This window comes from Salvelinus namaycush, chromosome 34 (genome assembly GCF_016432855.1).
Source record: "Salvelinus namaycush isolate Seneca chromosome 34, SaNama_1.0, whole genome shotgun sequence".
Classification (NCBI taxonomy): domain Eukaryota; kingdom Metazoa; phylum Chordata; class Actinopteri; order Salmoniformes; family Salmonidae; genus Salvelinus; species Salvelinus namaycush.
The window spans coordinates 6,281,060-6,298,401 of NC_052340.1; the positions used below are offsets into that span (position 1 = coordinate 6,281,060).

Below are 17,342 nucleotides of genomic sequence, written 5' to 3' on the forward strand. Positions count from 1 at the left end.
ACAGTGAATGATAAGTGAAATAATCTGTCTGAAAACAATTGTTGGAAAAATTACTTGTGTCATGCACAATGTAGATGTCCTAACCGACTTGCCAAAACTGTAGTTTGTTAACAAGAAATTTGTGGAGTGGTTGAAAAACGAGTTTTAATGACTCCAACCTAAGTGTATGAAAATTTCCAACTTCAACTGTATATAATGTATATGGCTGTGTGTATTCTTGTTTACACTTTGCATGTTTGTTTACATATGTTTATACACTGTGTGTACAGTATGCTGTGTATGTCAAGCATGTTTGTGTATGCAATTCATATACAATGTGTATATGTGTGCCTTGTATATTCATGTGCTTGCTTGCTTGTGTGTGTCATCAGTGTTTCCACTCCTCTCCCTCTCCTGTCCTGCTGGTTTACAGAGCGTGTTCTGGTATGCAGCAGCCACGTCAGGAATGTAAACCTGTGTGTCTTTCCATGCCCTACTCTCCATGACGAAGTTCAGACAGAGCACTGTCTCATACCTCCTTCCACCGCCAACCACGAGTCAGGGGAAAAAAATTGGGTTCACTGAACCTGAACACCCATAAAGAGCAGTCCTTTCTGTTTGAGTCAGGTTGTTGAGTAGGCTAAATTAGCAGCATTATCTAGCTAACTAACGTAAACTCACCCCATTCTGTACGAATGTGCAACATTCAAACGAGGCTACAAAGGAAACTAATGGGACTGTAGCGACTGTTGACTTCAAAATCGGGGGTGTGAACCTAGGTTTCTATTCATGCGTTGATCGACATGGTAATGGCTCTATAGTATTGGAGAAAAGTTGAAAAAACGGACCCTCCGTTACATCGTGACGTGTCATGTCGTAACGTACAGCACGCATAAAGCAACTATTTCTGTCTTACAATCTCTCTCCACCAGGTGTAGCACTTCTCTCATCGTTTAAAATCAAGAAATGGACAGTGACGGGGGTAAGGGGGGGATACCTAGTCATTTTTTGCGTCATCATTGCATGCGATCATCATTCTCAAAGCCGCTGTTTACTTCTAAGATCACTTTAGCACCTCCCTAAAAACCCGATTCAAATTCGACACAAACCTTCAAATAGGTATGTAATGACACATTATATAAACTCTTTATAGTGTTTTATTTACATTTTAGAGGCGATAAGGTGATAAGTTTGACAGATCGAGTGAAAAAATGCAATTTTCCCACACAACATCTCTCCTTCTCACTATCACGCATTAGTTTCGCTTCCCCACCCGCCATTTTTAAAAAGACCCGACGGGGCTCATTGCCTGCTTCAATTATGCAGAAACGGGCAGCGTTTAGGTCATGTAATTGATTCTGTTGGAAAGGGGAGAAATTGTGCTTTACAATGGTATTGACATTACAGTTGATCTGGAAGTATTACGTTTTTGGGGCGCTAAAATAAGGGCAATTGTACGGACCAAGGCGCTGTACGAGTTTACGTGAGTTTACGTTAAGTGAATGGGGAAACCTAAGAAGAATAAAAAAAATACCACGAAAAATAGCTGTCTCTTTCTCTCGTTCCTTCTTCTTGTCCATTTTTTGAAGAAATGTATTTGTTCAAAACGTTATTTTTTGAGTAAACTACTCACCACACTTCATGTACTGCAGCTAGCTGTAGCTTATGCTTTCAGTGCCATATTCAGTCTCTGATCCTTTGATCGGCTGCAAGAGCTCTGATAGGTTGGAGGATTTCCTCCGGAAATCGTCATAATTAATGTGTAAGTCTTCGGAAGGGTTTGAGAACCATGAACCATGAGGTTTTGAATTGAAGTCAATGTACCCAGAGGAGGAGGGAAAATAGCTGTCCTCTGTCGACATCATGGTGCTACCCTAGAGGGTGCTGTTGAGACTACTGTAGACCTTTGTTGCGGAACAGTGTTTTAGTCAGTGTTTTGGTGACGTGAATATATTTAGTATAGTTTTATCTAAAAAAAAATATAACGTTTTTTAATGTTTTACTATTTTTATGAAATTCACTGAGTAGCCTCCCCTGCATTACACAGCACTATGCCCATAACCATGTATAGGGCAAACGTTAAAATCACATACTTAGGTTTAATATTACTATAACTTTATAATAAGCTAGTAGTGAATCATTTGGTATCCTACACATGTAGTCTCTGTTGTTCAACTCCAGGGTTTTCCTCTGAAACTTGGGCCAGCTGTGTTGTGCAGCCAGTCAGGCATTTAGGAGCCCCGAGCTTGTATCTTCCTCTGTGTGTCTGTGTGTGTGGCAAGGCTGATAGTGAGGATGCAGGGGAATAATGCACTCAGGGCTGTGACACAAACAGGAAGACTCTTTACTGCCCTTTCTAGGACACTCTCTTCCAGAGAGAACTCTGACTTCCTGGCTTCCAGTATTGGGCCTTAAGTCTAGACTTTAGTTAGTAGGTTTGACTCTCGCTCTCTCTCTCTGTGTGTGTGTTTGTATTAACTTGGATGTCAGCAGTTCTGCAGTGGTGGCAACAAGCTGTCACCCTCACACTTTTACATCTGATTTAGGGCATTAACAATAGGTGATTTTCCCGCCACCACCCTCTTTCATGTGTATTTAATTCCCTCCCTCTCTTTCTCGCTCTCTTTATACTCTGACGTCCCCGGCCTGTGCTGTCACTCTTACCCTGCAGGTGCTGATTCGGGGGCAAAGGGAGGACAAGATTAGATGACATTCCTGCCGTCGGTTTCATCCCTCCGTCACAGTGACCTCACAGGGTTAAAAATAGCCCGTGCCCAGCTAACATGTTTGTGCTGCCAACAACGACACAAAATGAGAGAAGAAATTCCAGAGATGAGCCAAGCCGCTGTCAGGTGCTAACGAGGGCTGCACGCCGGCGTCTTTTACACCCGGTCGCCGCGGCAACGCCTCATTAAACACCTGTCCCTGTTCCGGCGGCAGCGTGGTTCACTTTCAGGTGCTCTGTTAGGCCCCGTTCGAAACATGTCCCTGAACAGGGATGGTCCCCACTCCCCACAGGAGAGCTTTCCACTTTTACCACCCTCTGCCTGTAGATACTCACACGCCCAGTGATGGGGTTTGGCATTGCTGCTGTTTACTGTACAGTGTTTTCAGCTGAAAAACGAGACATGGCTGTCGAAACAATGGCTGTTGTTTGAGGAAGGCGTATGTTCCTCTTACCTTTTAGAAGAACAGGAGGACGAGCCTATCGTGAGAACCCTTCCGTTTTTGACTTTGTTTCGTAAAGCCGTGTATGGTTACTGTACTATGGGGCCTGTTCACAACGTAAGGCATGAGTTAAGTTATTGATAAAAAATTACTTTTTGGGTCTTTGTGGCACAATAATTAGGAGGAGGATAAAAGGGGTATTCCTGTGTCCTTGCTATCGTAGATTATGTGTGAAAATGTCATCGCTTTGGCGATCTAATGGCTGTCGGAATGGCTGGAGGTGTACACGGTACAGAGTGGACGGATCGTCCACAGGGAACAATCCCACATTGTTCTGGTGGCGCATCTGAATTTCCGTCAGGGTTTTTACATGATAATCTTTGAGTGAGCATCTGTAGCTGAGTTCTTATCTCCGGTGATGAGACACTTCCTCCTGTGTGATTTGCTGCTGTCTCCACTTCCCCACCACGCTCAAACACTTCTGCTCTCTCTGTGAACTCAAAGAACTCTGTCCTCCACTCTCTGTGTGAGGTCATAGACACAGTCGTCCCTCCCCCTCTCTCTCTCTCTCTCTCTCTCTGTGTGGTCATAGACACTGTCCTCTCTGTGAGGTCATAGACACTGTCCTCTCTGTGAGGTCATAGACACAGTCGTCCCTCCCCCTCTCTCTCTCTCTCTCTCTCTCTCTCTCTCTGTGTGAGGTCATAGACACTGTCCTCTCTGTGAGGTCATAGACACAGTCGTCCCTCCCCCCCTCTCTCTCTGTGTCAGGTCATAGACCAGGTGTTCTCAAACTTCTTTCATCCACGACCCCATTTTGATATCTGAAAATTCTCGGGACCCCAACCATGTGAAACAAAATATGTAATTAACAGCCAATGTTAACTTTTCTTTTATTTGGGCTATGGCAGTCAACAGTATTTCTGATTGTCTTCTCAACTCACCATCACATACTTTTAATGTGGGGCTATGACTGTCAATTGCAAATTTGTCTGACATAATGTCGTTTATCTCACCACCACTAATGAGAGTGCTTGATGCATGTCACGTTGGCGCTTCGCAAAGTCAGGGGGCGTGGTCGACATTGCACACCTCATCTCTGCTGTCACATCCCTCCTGGATCAATATTTGGTTTTATGGTGCTTTCGCGACAACTATACGAGGTCAAATCATGACGTCCGTGATCTTCAGGTTGGAATGTCGGAGCTCTAGAAAGAGGTCAGAGTTCCCAAGATGGAATTCCGAGTTGGATGTTCAGTCCGTTCAAGTTGTCTTGAAGGGACTGGAGTCAAAAGTCTAAGATTTCCAAGTTCCGAGTTCCCAGTTGTTTTGAACGCTGCACTAATGCAGATGAGAGCACTGCTGAATCCAACTTCACACAGATATGAGGCGAAGGGTACTATGAGTTTTAATGCTCTGAAGGAGACTCTGGTTGAATTTTATCTTTTAGATTTAAATCATTTAGATTTTTAAGGGTAACCACATTACAATGATTTACAAATATATAAAATATATTTTGGAAACGGCAGATTTTTTTTTATTTGATGGAATATCTACATAGGTGTACAGAGGCCCATTATAAGCAACCATCACTCCTGTGTTCCAATGGCACGTTGTGTTAGCTAATCCAAGTTTTTAATTTTAAAAGGCTAATTGATCATTAGAAAACCCTTTTGCAATTATGTTAGCACAGCTGAAAACTGTTGTTCTGATTAAAGAAGCAATAAAAATGGCCTTTAGACTAGTTGAGTATCTGGAGCATCAGCATTTGTGGGTTCGATTAGAGGCTCAAAATGACCAGAAACAAAGAACTTTCCTCTGAAACATTCTGTGAAGGCTATTCTTTCTGTGAAGGCTACATGAAGGCTATTCCATGTGATCCAGATCTCGTACAACGCTGTGTACTACTCCCTTCACAGAACAGCGCAAACTGTCTCTAACCAGAATGGAAAGAGGAGTCGGTGGCCCCGGTGCACAACTGAGCAAGAGGACAAGTACATTAGAGTGTCTAGTTTGAGAAACAGACGCCTTACAAGTTCTCAACTGGCAGCTTCATTAAATAGTACTCGCAAAACACCAGTCTCAACGTCAACAGTGAAGAGGCGACTCCGGGATGCTGGACTTCTAGGCAGAGTTCCTCTGTCCAATATCTGTGTTCTTTTTCCCATCTTAATCTTTTATTTTTATTGGCCAGTCTGAGATATGGCTTTTTCTTTGCAACTCTGCCTAGAAGACCAGCATCCCGGAGTCGCCTCTTCACTGTTGACGTTGAGACTGGTGTTTTGCGGGTACTATTTAATGAAGCTGCCAGGTGTGTGTGTGTGTGTGTGTGTGTGTGTGTGTGTATATACATACATACATACATACATACATACATACATACATACATACAGTGGGGAGAACAAGTATTTGATACACTGCCGATTTTTATCATAGGTACACTTCAACTGTGAGAGACGGAATCTAAAACAAAAATCCAGAAAATCACATTGTATGATTTTTAAGTAATTCATTTGCATTTTATTGCATGACATAAGTATTTGATACATCAGAAAAGCAAAACTTAATATTTGGTACAGAAACCTTTGTTTGCAATTACAGAGATCATACGTTTCCTGTAGTTCTTGACCAGGTTTGCACACTGCAGCAGGGATTTTGGCTCACTCCTCCATACAGACCTTCTCCAGATCCTTCAGGTTTCGGTGCTGTCGCTGGGCAATACGGACTTTCAGCTCCCTCCAAAGATTTTCTATTGGGTTCAGGTCTGGAGACTGGCTAGGCCACTCAGGACCTTGAGATGCTTCTTACGGAGCCACTCCTTAGTTGCCCTGGCTGTGTGTTTCGGGTCCTTGTCATGCTGGAAGACCCAGCCACGACCCATCTTCAATGCTCTTACTGAGGGAAGGAGGTTGTTGGCCAAGATCTCGCGATACATGTCCCCATTCATCCTCCCCTCAATACGGTGCAGTCGTCCTGTCCCCTTTGCAGAAAAGCATCCCCAAAGAATGATGTTTCCACCTCCATGCTTCACGGTTGGGATGGTGATCTTGGGGTTGTACTCATCCTTCTTCCTCCAAACACGGCGAGTGGAGTTTAGACCAAAAAGCTCTATTTTCGTCTCATCAGACCACATGACCTTCTCCCATTCCTCCTCTGGATCATCCAGATGGTCATTGGCAAACTTCAGACGGACCTGGACATGCGCTGGCTTGAGCAGGGGGACCTTGCGTGCGCTGCAGGATTTTAATCCATGACGGCGTAGTGTGTTACTAATGGTTTTCTTTGAGACTGTGGTCCCAGCTCTCTTCAGGTCATTGACCAGGTCCTGCCATGTAGTTCTGGGCTGATCCCTCACCTTCCTCATGATCATTGATGCCCCACGAGGTGAGATCTTGCATGGAGCCCCAGACCGAGGGTGATTGCCCGTCATCTTGAACTTCTTCCATTTTCTAATAATTGCGCCAACAGTTGTTGCCTTCTCACCAAGCTGCTTGCCTATTGTCCTGTAGCCCATCCCAGCCTTGTGCAGGTCTACAATTTTAGCCCTGATGTCCTTACACAGCTCTCTGGTCTTGGCCATTGTGGAGAGGTTGGAGTCTGTTTGACTGAGTGTGTGGACAGGTGTCTTTTATACAGGTAACGAGTTCAAACAGGTGCAGTTAATACAGGTAATGAGTGGAGAACATGAGGGCTTCTTAAAGAAAAACTAACAGGTCTGTGAGAGCCGGAATTCTTACTGGTTGGTAGGTGATCAAATACTTATGTCATGCAATAAAATGCAAATTAATTACTTAAAAATCATACAATGTGATTTTCTGGATTTTCTGGATTTTTTAGATTCCGTCTCTCACAGTTGAAGTGTACCTATGATAAAAATTACAGACCTCTACATGCTTTGTAAGTAGGAAAACTTGCAAAATCGGCAGTGTATCAAATACTTGTTCTCCCCACTGTACATACATACATACATACATACATACATACATACATACATACATACATACATACATACATACAGTTGAAGTCCGAAGTTTTCATACCCTTAGGTTGGAGTCATTAACTTGTTTTTCAACCACTCCACAAATTTCTTGTTAACAAACTATAGTTTTGGCAAGTCGTTTAGGACATCTACATTGTGCATGACACCATACATTTTTCCAAGAATTGTTTACAGACTATATTACTAGATTATTTCACTTATAATTCACTGTATCACAATTCCAGTGGGTCAGAAGTTTACATACACTAAGTTGACTGTGCCTTTAAACAGCTTGGACAATTTCTGAAAATTATGTCATGGCTTTAGAAGCTTCTGACAGGCTAATTGACATCATTTGAGTCAATTGGAGGTGTACCTGTGGATGTATTTCAAGGCCTACCTTCAAACTCAGTGCCTCTTTGCTTGACATGGGAAAATCAAAAGAAATCAGCCAAGACCTCAGAAAATAAATTGTAGACCTCCACAAGTCTGGTTCATCCTTGGGAGCAATTTCCAAACGCCTGACGGTACCACGTTCATCTGTACAAACAATAGTACGGCAGTATAAACACCATGGGGCCATGCAGCCGTCATACCGCTCAGGAAGGAGATGCGATCTGTCTCCTAGAGATGAACATACTTTGGTGCGAAAAGTGCAAATCAATCCCAGAACAACAGCGAAGGACCTTGTGAAGATGCTGGAGGAAACAGGTACAAAAGTATCTATATCCACAGTAAAACGAGTCCTATATCGACATAACCTGAAAGGCCGTTCAGCAAGGAAGAAGCCACTGCTCCAAAACCGCCATAAAAAAGCCAGACTACTGTTTGCAACTGCACATGGGGACAAATATCGTATTTTTTGTACAAATGTCCTCTGGTCTGATGAAACAAAAATAGAACTGTTTGGCCATAATGACCATTGTTATGTTTGGAGGAAAAAGGGGGAGGCTTGCAAGCCGAAGAACACCATCCCAACCGTGAAGCATGGAGGTGGCAGCATCATGTTGTGGGGGTGCTTTGCTGCAGGAGGGACTGGTGCACTTCACAAAATAGATGGCATTATGAGGAGAGAAAATTATGTGGATATATTGAAGCAACATCTCAAGACATCAGTCAGGAAGTTAAAGCTTGGTCGCAAATGGGTCTTCCAAATGGACAATGACCCCAAATATACTTCCAAAGTTGTGGCAAAATGGCTTAAGGACAACAAAGTCAAAGTATTGGAGTGGCCATCACAAAGCCCTGACCTCAATCCAATAGAAAATTTGTGGGCAGAACTGAAAAAGCATGTGTGGGCAAGAAGGCCTAAAAACCTGACTCAGTTACACCAGCTCTGTCAGGAGGAATGGGCCAAAATCCACCCAACTTATTGTGGGAAGCTTGTGGAAGGCTACCTGAAATGTTTGACCGAAGTTAAACAATTTAAAGGCAATGCTACCAAATACTAATTGAGTGTATGTAAACTTCTGACCCACTGGGAATGTGATGAAAGAAATAAAAGCAGAAATTGTCACGACTTCTCCCGAAGTCGATGCCTCTCCTTGTTCGGGCGGTGTTCGGCGGTCGAAGTCGCCAGTCTTCTAGCCATCACCGATTCATTTTCCATTTGTTTTGTCTCGTTTTTCCACACACCTGGTTCTCATTTCCCTCATTATGTGTTGGGTATTTAACCCTCTGTTTTTCCCCATGTCTTTGTGTGGTATTGTTTTTATCTGTTCATGAATGCGCACGTTAGGCTGGTTATGTTAAACCCTGATTTGTATTTCGTGTTAGTTTGTGCCGTGTGCTTTTGGGTCGCCAAATAAAAGGCTCCGTTTTGCTACCAACTATCTGCTCTCCTGCGCCTGACTTCCTACAGCCCTTCACGCATACCCTGACAGAAATAAATCATTCTCTGACATTTCACATTCTTAAAATTTAGTGGTGATCCAAACTGACCTAAAACAGGGAGTTTTTACTTGGATTAAATGTCAGGAATTGTGAAAAACTGAGTTTAAATGTATTCGGCTAAGGTGTATGTAAACTTCCGACTTCAACTGTATATATATATATATACAGCATATAATCATAATTACATTTTTCTCCGGATTTTGGAAATGTTCCTATCACACGACACCTAGTTTGGGAACTGCTGTCATAGACACAGTGCCCCTCTCTCTGTATGGTCATAGATGCAGTCTCTCTCTCTCTTATTTTTATATATATATATATATATATATATATATATATATATATATGACATGGAAAGTTCATTATTACTTACATTGTCAAAGTATTTATAAATAAATGGTGGGACCAACAGCAATAATAATAGTAGTGGACATGGGATTACCATTAACTACACCAACAATATTAATCAGAACAACAAAAGCAATGGTAGTAGACCAGTGTCAACATGACTGAGAAGACACATGACATGGTATGAAAGACAAAACAAAACTAAGCTAAATGGGAAATATTATCAACATTACTTTGCATTTTTCACTGGCTGTCCCTCAGGTTGTGGCAGGAGGACACATATTTGGCTGCCAAAACTGCACATTTTGGCTTTTCACCCAATAAATATTTGATTTTTTCTTCATCTTTTATCTTTTCAAATTCTTTGTATTGAATTATAATTTTGGGAAAGAAATATTCTCTTAGGTCTGAGTATTTGTCACAGTGTAATAGGAAATGCAGCTCTGTCTCTACCTCTCCCCTGGAGCAGAGTGAGCACAGCCGGTCCTCTCTGGGCAGCCAGGTTTGTCTGTGATGACCGGTCTCTATAGCCAGACTGCTCACTGAGTCTGTATCTAGTCAGTGTCTTCCTCAGTTTTCTATCAGTCACAGGGGTCAGATATTCTCTCTCTCTCTGTATCTCCACCCTCTGTCTCTCCACCCTCTGTCTCTCCTCTCTGTGTCTCTGTGTGAGGTCATACAATAGATGCTGTCCCTTTCTCTCTGTGAGATCATAGACCAGGGATCATCAACTAGCCGGCCAATTTTTTCTTGAGTGGATAGTCGGGGTGCCGAATAAAAACATAATAATATATATTTAGGGCCTCCCGAGTGGTGCAGCAGTCTGAGGCACCCAAGAACACTAAGGTAACCTGCCTAAATGACTACCGACCCATAGCACTCACGTCTGTAGCCACTCACATCTGTAGCCATGAAGTGCTTTCAAAATGCTGGTCATGGCTCATCAACACCATTATCCCAGAAACCCTAGACCCACTGCAATTTACATACCGCCCAAACAGATCCACAGATGATACAATTTCTATTGCACTCCACACTGCCCTTTCACACCTGGACCAAAGGAACACCTATGTGAGAGTGCTATTCATTGACTACAGCTCAGCGTTCAATACCATACTGCCCTCAAAGCTCATCACTAAGCTAAGGACCCTGGGAGTAAACACCTCCCTCTGCAACTGGATCCTGGACTTCCTGTTGGGCCGCCCCCCTCCTGCACGGCCAGGCACGACTCCAACACCATCAAGTTTGCCAATGACACAACCGTGGTAGGCCTGATCACCGACAACGACAAGACAGCCTATAGGGAGGAGGTCAGAGACCTGACTGTGTGGTGCAAGGACAACAACCTCGCCCTCAACGTGATCAAGACAAAGATGATTGTGGACTACAGGAAATGGAGGACGAAGCACGCCCCCGTTCTCATCGGCCCTGTAGTGGAGCAGGTTGAGAGCTTCAAGTTCCTTGGCGTCCACATCACCAACAAACTAACATGGTCCAAGCACACCAAGACCGTTGTGAAGAGGGCACGACAAAACCTATTCTCCTTCAGGAGACTGAAAAGATTTGGCATGGGTCCTCAGATCCTCAAAAGGTTCTACAGCTGCACCATCGAGAGCATCCTGACTGGTTGCATCACTGCCTGGTATGGCAACTGCTCGGCCTCCGACCGCAAGGCACTACAGTGGGTAGTGCGTACGGCCCAGTACATCACGGGGGCCAAGCTTCCTGCCATCCAGGACCTCTATACCAGGCGGTGTCAGAGGAAGGCCCTAAAAAATGTCAAAGACTCCATCTACCCTAGTCATACACTGTTCTCTCTGCTACCGCATAGCAAACGGTACCAGAGCACCAAGTCTAGGTCCAAGATGCTTCTAAACAGCTTCTACCCCCAAGCCATGAGACTCCTGAACATGTAATCAAATGGCTTCCCAGACTATTTGCATATATATATTTTTAGACTGCAAATTGACCACAAGAAGCTCAAACATATATATTTTTTGATTAAAACATAATTTCAAACCTTGATTACATTTGGGGACATTGCCCTGTGTAGGGTGCCGTCTTTCGGATGGGACGTTAAAACGGGTGTCCCGGCTCTCTGTGTTCTTTCAAAATCCCATGGCACTTATTGTAAGAGTAGGCGTGTTCACCCCGGTTTCATGGCTAAATTCCCAACCTGGCCACATTCCATCATAGCCACCTAATCACCCCCCTCATTCCCAATTGGCATATATCACTCCTCACCTCTCCACCTGATAGCTGATGTGTGGTGATCGTTCTGGCACAAAATGGTCGCCGTGCAGCACTGATTTGTGTGCTAAACATTAATGGTGAATGAGGTGACTTTCCCTCTGCTATTTAAAGCGCTTTGATTACCTCCAGTTGGTAGAAAAGCGCTATATAAATCCAATCAATTGTTATTATTTGTATACGATCATATGTCTCTTTATTATGCTTGGGAATACTTTGGAACATATTTCCAAAATTGAGATCACTTGGAGCTGATTTCCTGACGTTTTTATAGTCTTATGTCCAACAGAGAAAATTCTATAAAACAACAATAATAATAATTTGCTCCGAAAACTTGGGGGGACAAATAAAACCACCTGCGTGCCACAGACAGATAGAAAGGGACTTTGAGGTTATAAACGGTTCCTCTTTCTGTGATGTCATATACACAGTCCTTTCTGTTGCCGCGAGGCCATGGTGTAAGCACTGTAGAATGCTATGAACGCTCTAAATGAGAGTTTGTCCTAGGAGAGGTCACCACAAAAACCCTCACGTGTCAACATTCACCCGGTTGTAGGTCTCCAGTCAGTTGCTTTTCGAGCTTGTCTTTTCTCACCACCTCAGCGCGAGGCCCAGGCGGTCGTATGTGGACCGCGTCGAGAGCATGTTGAGCTGCAGGGAGGAAGTCGTGGTGAGGATGTAAAAAAATAGAACTCTGGGTTGGACCGGCCCCCTTTGCTCTGCGCTTCACACCTAGACAGGCTATTTATAACTCGTCGCCTAACTCTGAAGCTCTCTGATACGTCTAGTAACGAAGTAGAGGGCTCCTCAAAGGGCGGAAACGGACGTTGGCGGTGGCGGTGGTCGTGTGTGTCATTGTGATATAGTTGACTCAGCCTGATTGCTTGCTAGTGTGTGTAGTGTTGAAGTATCAAGTGTGATAGATGAAGCAATACGCTGAAAGATATCCGTCCCACTCTGATCCCTCTCAGGGATACCACTTTAACAAATGTTTGGGAGTTGACTCTAGAATACTACAGTACTTACTATAGAATTCTATAGTACACTGTAGTATACTGCAGAGTACTGTACTACATACTGTAGTATCCCTTGATCATGTAGTGCTTACTATAGTGTTCTACAGTGTAATACTCAATTCTATACCACACACTGTAGTTTCCCTTGATCATGTGTAGTACTTGCTATAGAATGTTTTAGTATATTGTAGAATACTATAGTAAATACAACAGTAGTATCCGTAAAAAAAAACACTCTAGTAAATACTACAGTAATGTCCGCAAAAAGACTACAGTCTGCAAAAACACCACACTTTTTTAAAACTGTAGTAAATACTACAGTATTTAATTTGCATATACCCTGCCCATTCCCCTCCCCCATATCCCAATTTGTGAGAAACCTACATGCCAAGTATAGACAATATACTGTGTTCCCTACAGGTTATAGAAAAGAGAAGAAGCTATTTTAGCATTTCTCCAGTAGGTTTCCTCAAGGAGAAAGTCCCCCACTTCTATGTCAAAGATAATTAAACAGAAACACTATACTAAATACTACAGTCTGCAATAACACTACAGTGAATACTAAAGTCTTTTTTTTTTTAATATAGGAATGAGCATAGTTGTGACATGGTTCTGACATGCCTCATTTCCCAACAGAATGTCGTTTTCCAACAACATTTAATCCTATCATGTTCTACCGACATGGTCTCGATATGTCTGGTCGATCCAAGACAGGAGCGAAAGGAAAACAATTTAGGGCTCGATTCCATCCCTAGCGTGTTGTAGCTCGATTTAAAAGCTGCGTTCCCGCTTTAGCGGAGACTGTATTTACGGTAAAAGCTGCACATGTTGGCTCTATCGAAAATTTGCCTCACTTTTTTTTTTTTTTTTCAATCGCGCGATAACACAGATTGAATCAAGCCCTTAGCCTCAAGAGACAAAAGAATGGAGAGAAAAGATGATGTCAAGAGAAGCCACATTCTGAGACTGTGCAGCAGGACAAAGACCTCTCTGCCAGAGGCTACTGAATACAGCCTGGATCACATCAGACGACCAAGAGGTCAGGTGATAACACTGTTCAAAGAAACAAGGAAGCAGTAAACAAACAAACAGATGGGAGTGCAGCGCTGTGGAGCGTGACATCATTGTGTTTGAATGGAAAATATTGTGTATGAATAGAATATATTGTTCTCTGAGCTTCCATTTCACTCTCAAAGAGACTTCTCCATGACACCCAGCCTATTCATTTGTGTGTGTGTGTGTGTGTGTGTGTACCCTTGACGTCACTATGTTTGTTTTGAGTGCTGATGTTTTGATATTTTTTGATGTGTGTGTATTTTCATTACTGGTGTTTGGACAAGATAAAGATTCTTGTGGTTATTGACGGTGGCGACATGGTGGACACCCGGCGAAAGGGATAACGTGCAGTCTGTAGGACATTTTTGCGACGAGGCCTGGCTACTATACGGACTACTATAGGGTCATCTTTCTACCCTTCTACTCTCTGTGCGACTCAAAACAGAGTCCAGTCAGTGAGAATAGAATGAATACAGCCTTGTCCCAGATCCTGTACAGTCGAGTGAGCTAAAATAAATCAATCTCTGCTTTTCTGTTGAGTCCCACGACTAATATCTACCACAAATTAGTCCTGTTGGAAGTCTCTTGTTCCAGATCTGTTTTCTTTTGCTTGTTCCTACTCCATTGTCAAGCCGAACATGTTTGGCATGACAAATCCTTATGGAGTTGGCAAGAGAGCCGAAACAGACTAGTACCCAGGCTAGAAGGAAGAGGCCATACCCAGAAATCCTGGAGACTTTGATCGTCTAACATTAAACCCAGCAGTAGAGCCCCTCCAGCCAGTAGCCAGTCCAGCCAGAACTCCCTCCCCTCAGTCACAGCCAACAGCCACATGACTTCATCTGCTAATAGAGGGAATGAACCCACCTCACCGGTGGACACATTTCTCCCCATGTTTGTTTGGCTTCTGAATGACGGGGGCAGGAAGAAGTCGGAGCCAGCGGAGGAGGTAGAGCGTAGTCACTATATGGCCATGCTAGAAAGGATAAACGTGGCAAATTGGCAATAGTATCATTGCTTATTAGTGATGGGAAATATCCTTGTTCACGGTACTGCGGGAGAACGTTTACGTTCTGTCTGACCATGTTGTTGTTAGACATCAGGTATCCTATGGAAAGGAGAAGGGCCACAGTCTGGTTTCTACACCAGAAGTGAATGGTTATCTGTAGGAGGTGTGATTATGGTGGGGTCAGTTAAGGTTGGATATGAGCCGTGGTTGCGGTCACTGATAAAGGTAGAGAGCTGTGGGTCAGTGAGGAATGGGGGGCCGAGGTCAGGTCACATGAAGGGAGACGGAACAGTTTATTACCCACGTCACTTAATTTCCTGCCTAGCAACAAAGATGTTTTTTTCAGAGAAGAGGAGGCGACTTCGCCTAAAGTGGGGTCTATATACTTGTGCTGTTGGGAACACGTCTGTGTCTGACCCAGTGGGCGAATAAACTTGGTTTGAGATTTCTTTTTTTATAGTTAGCTTTTCCTCTGTTTTAGAACCTAACAGTTAGCTAGGATGGCCATGCTAGACAGGATAAACGAAGCAAATTGGCAATAGCATCATTGCTTATTAGCGACAACCTGAGGTATTTCATCTAGATTTACTGGGGTTGGAAGGAGTGGTTGGAAAGGCCCCTGCCGTCCTGACGGGACGGATGCATGTCAGGTGTTTTAACTTGGGCTGGGCAACTCTGCCTTTGAGCACTCTGGGTAGTAGCTCATTCTAAAGCAGGAATAGCAGGAGAGCAGAGGATGACAGTGATAGAAAGAGGAGACAGGAGGCAGAGTTGAGAGAGCAGAGGAGTCAGGTAAGAGGGGAGTCGAGAGAGAGTAGGGCGGGAGAAAAGTAGGAAGGGGGAGGGAAAAACAAAGGAGGAATATGGCAGGATCGAGAGAGAGGGAGAGGAGGGCCTCCGTAATTTACCAGTCAGTCATAATGAAGGCATTGGCCTGAGGAGGACCAGGCGGGAAACCTAATCCTTGGCAACACAGACGCTTGCTAGAGACACAGCCCTGTCTCCAGGCAAGCTAACTAACTCTATCTGCCAGTAGGTATGATTGCACCCGAATCCCATTGTCTGAATACATACTGTACAAACAACGCTTATGCAAATAAATACACACATAGCCTCCATGCATTTTGATACAGACTACTGCTTAGAAGCTCAGTACACTATGCTGCCCATACACTATGCTAAGCCAGATACTGGGAAAGAGAGGATGTGCTGTTACTCCCACCACAAGTCACTCCACTAAAAAGTAGAAGACTTAAGGTCAGTGAAAAGGGATGTTTGCTTACGTCATCTAGCCTACGTGCCAGACAATGCTACGTCGTTGCCTCGGCTTGTTTGGCCAACCAAATTGGCCAAAGCAGAAAGACACTGGCAGCTAGGCTAATACTATTGTTATCATCCACATCAAGGCTAGGAGGACGCCGGCGGAGCTACAGTGTGCGGAGGAGGCGTTGTTGAGAGCATTGGAAGCTGCTGAAGGCCTATGTTTGCCTCGGTCAGTAGAACCACAGTAATTGCCCATGCATGCCTTGCGGGGCTTAGTGTGGATCGGCTGGGGTCTGTCTTTGGGTCGGAGGGGAAGGGTGGGAAGGCGATGGCTGTGGAGTCATTTGGCTGGTATGAATCTTTCTTTAGCTCTGGTCAACAGCAGCAGCATGGCAGGGTGTGGTGTACTGGGATAGTGGGACAGTGTGTTGTGATTAGGGCCACTACTGTGGTTTGGTTCGGGGGGAGATGGATATTATGACCTGAAGTAGGTCTGTGGTGACAGAGTTCTGGTCTGGCCCTGTAGCAGGTCTGGATGTGGTGTTGACTAACGGAGTTGGAAGGTTAGTGTGGGAGCAGTAAGGTTCCTGGGTATTGGGACAGAGTTCTGGTCTGGCCCTGTAGCAGGTCTGGGTGTGGTGTTGACTAACGGAGTTGGAAGGTTAGTGTGGGAGCAGTAAGGTTCCTGGGTATTGGGACAGGCCAGGTCTGGAGTGTGTCTCACTGTCTGTGTTGTTGACTCCTGTTCAGTAGCAGACCCGGCTGGGTGGGGTGGGCTAACAGTGTTGTGGTGTTTGGCAGGGAGACAAGCCAAGCTCTTGGCCTCCCTCAAATGTGCTGTTATGGATTCCCCACTGGGTGAAAGAAAGAGGGTGTGTTTGGTGAACAGCAGAGACGGAAACGGAGGGACTGTGGGAGTGTGAGCAGTGTGTACAGGAGGCCGTGTGTAATGTCAGTGTGTATAGGAGGTTGTGTTTGGTGTCTAGTACCAAGGAGAAGAAGAGTTGAAGTGTGTGTGTGTTGTATGTGTGGTGTGTGGTGTGTGCTTTGAGGCGGAGCGCAGGGTTCCCTCTTCCTGTTTTTGTTTTTACAGCTTTTTGTTGTTACATGTACATTCTACAGACATTTTACATACATGTCACAATTCTTTACATTATTTTTGTAAAAAAAAAAAACTGTCCATCCCACTTATCTCCGTAAACCCACCAGTCAGCTACTCTGTCCATCCCACCTATCTCCGTAAACTCACCCCTCAGCTACTCTCAGTCCATCCCACCTATCTCCGTAACACCACCCCTCAGCTACTCTGTCCATCCCACCTATCTCCGTAAACCCACCCCTCAGCTACTCTGTCCATACCACTTATCTCCGTAACACCACC

General features: G+C 44.3%; 1 protein-coding gene across 2 annotated transcripts in view; it reads left to right on the forward strand.

Moving 5' to 3' along the window:
• Window positions 1-17,342, forward strand: part of LOC120028769 (serine/threonine-protein kinase D2-like) — a 61,431-nt gene that overhangs the window by 16,674 nt on the left and 27,415 nt on the right. The window lies entirely within an intron of this gene.